This window comes from Echinops telfairi, unplaced genomic scaffold (assembly GCF_000313985.2).
Source record: "Echinops telfairi isolate 266 unplaced genomic scaffold, ASM31398v2 ScPeMD7_22;HRSCAF=79, whole genome shotgun sequence".
Lineage (NCBI taxonomy): Eukaryota > Metazoa > Chordata > Mammalia > Afrosoricida > Tenrecidae > Echinops > Echinops telfairi.
The window spans coordinates 917,789-920,261 of record NW_022103919.1 but is presented as its reverse complement, the minus strand read 5'-3'; the positions used below and the strand labels follow the sequence as shown (position 1 = coordinate 920,261).

Sequence of the window (2,473 nt, the reverse complement as noted above, 5' to 3'; positions counted from 1 at the left end):
GTCGGACAGTGTAAGATATGACAAAATAGTCATTTATAAATTATCAAGTGTTCATGAGGGAAGGGGGAGCAGGGAGGGAGGGGAAAAATGAGGAGCTGATGCCAGGGCCTTAGGTGGAGAGCAAATGTTTTGCAAATGATGAGGGCAATGAATGTACAAATGCGCTTTACACGATTGATGTATGTATGGATTGTGATAGAGTGGTATGAGCCTCTAATAAAATGATTAAAAAAAACAAGCAATGGGGGCTTTTAAATTCGTTTCAGTTGGAATGTGTGATTACCACCCTCCTCTGGAGTCCTAACAATATTCAGTAAACATCATCCACCTTTGGGGGTGGGGCTTTGGGGATGCTGAATTCTTTACTTAGGTTGGCATCATGGGCGCACAAAGCAGTTTGTGCCCATGGGTGCTAGGGAATGAAGGGATGACCACCCCTGGGCTAGATGCCCACTGGGTGACCCTTTCAATGCAGCCGGCTTAGCTCAGGATGCCATGAGTGGCAGGCCATCTCTTAAGGTGGTTATCATTCGGCAGATGTGGTAGATCTGTCATTGCCTCACCTACGTGCCCTGACTTGGGCATGTACCTCTGGTCTCTGCTTGGGGCTTTCCTTCCAGCTGTGAAAGCACACTCCGACCAGACCCAGAGCAAAGCAGAAGTCTAGAGATGCCTCTAGAAGCAGACGTGAACCAAGGATGGATGAAGACTCAATGGATACTGGGCATTTACTCAAGCTGTCTGCCTTTCCCGTGGGCCGGCTCTGAGGCCATGTTGCCCAGGTCTCCTGGAGCTCCTAGCCAATTGAACTCAATTGTCCACTTGATAACCTACTCTTTATTACCTTTCCTGGCTTGCCTGCCATCCTTCCCCTTGCTCTTACTGGCAATTCCCAGGACCACATCCCAAATCCCAAGGAATTCAGTCTGCTCGCAATGAAGTTCAGCAGCTCCTTATCACTTAGGCGGAACCCGACACAGAGAACAAACATTTTAAACGACTGGTGTGCAATCTTCTCCCTGGCTCTCCGATGGGGCCCTCATCTGTGGTTAGTGGCAAACTCTAGCGAGATGCGGCCACCCACGTCCCCCACAAAACAAGAAGGTCCCATGTGGTGATGGTGTTAGGTTCCAGCTCAGCAATCCCATGGTACAGCAGGACGACATGCAGGCTGGTCACGTGCCGGCCTCACAGTTGTCCTTGTGTTTGAGCCCATCGATGCACGTGCCAGCGAAGTTTCACCCGATTTTCCTCTGTGAGCCCAGGTCTTGGGACCTTTTGGGAGAGGAACATTTGCTCTGCCAAGGAGCCTAGATGCTCCCCTCCCCACCCGCCGCCGAGGAAGTGGTTCTCCATTGGCTCTCTCCTAAACGCTTCTCACAGGAAGAAAGGCAGCTGCCGCTGAAGCCCCATCACTCTGAGCGGCACCAGGTTTGGGCAACAACATACGTTATTGTTCTTGCTGTCAGAAACATAAAGATTTAAGGGGCACGTGACTCGGTAATTGCGGCGGACTTTTTTTTCCTTGACAATAAACATAAAACTTAAAACTGTATTAAAATCATTTGACAATTTTTATACTCAAAGAGCCCAGAATGAATAATGGGTAAGGCTTTTTTTTTTTTTTTTGCATCTAAAATGCACTCTCGTCAACCTATAAAACTGTCAGAAATAAATTCATCAAAAGCAGATTATATAATTAAAAGTCGCTATTGGTGTCTCTTCCCGGCCGGAATTAGAATTGTTTGTCTCTCTCTCTTTCCTTTTTAATTTCTTTATGCATTTTTGAAGCACTCAGGCATGGCACCCTCACTCCCACCTGCGTGGTCTGGGGGAGATGATGAAAGGAACCCACTTTCCCTGCTCCAGCCGGACCGGACCAAGCCCTGCTCTCAGCAGACACCACGACCTGTCCTGTCTGAGCCAGTGGGACGGGCACAGGGTGAATGTGCTCAGCTGCTGCCGGGAAGCTTAGCAATGTTCGAGTCAATGCAGGAACGCCTGGGCCAAAACAACCTGATTTATCTACTTCCAAAAAGTTAGCTGCCGAAAATGTTATCTTATGGAGTTCTATTTTGACACAAGTGAGCTCACAATGAGTCAGAATCGCCATGACAACCCCTGGGTTGACTTCCTGGAGAGAAGTGCGGCAATCAGGGTAGAGGCTTCTGGCGTGCACCTTTCTCCACCTCCTTCTTCTCCATCTCCTTCTTCTCCATCTCCTTCTTCTCCATCTCCTTCTTCTCCACCTCCTTCTTCTCCATCTCCTTCTTCTCCATCTCCTTCTTCTCCATCTCCTTCATCTCCACCTCCTTCTTCTCCATCTCCTTCTTCTCCATCTCCTTCATCTCCATCTCCTTCTTCTCCATCTCCTCCTGGAGTGCACCTTTCTCCATCTCCTTCATCTCCATCTCCTTCTCCATCTCCTTCTGGTGTGCACCTTTCTCCATCTCCTTCATCTCCATCTCCTTCT

General features: G+C 48.7%; 1 pseudogene; it reads right to left on the bottom strand.

The window, feature by feature from the left end:
* Positions 1 to 2,473, bottom strand: part of LOC101646930 — a 64,557-nt pseudogene that overhangs the window by 61,772 nt on the left and 312 nt on the right.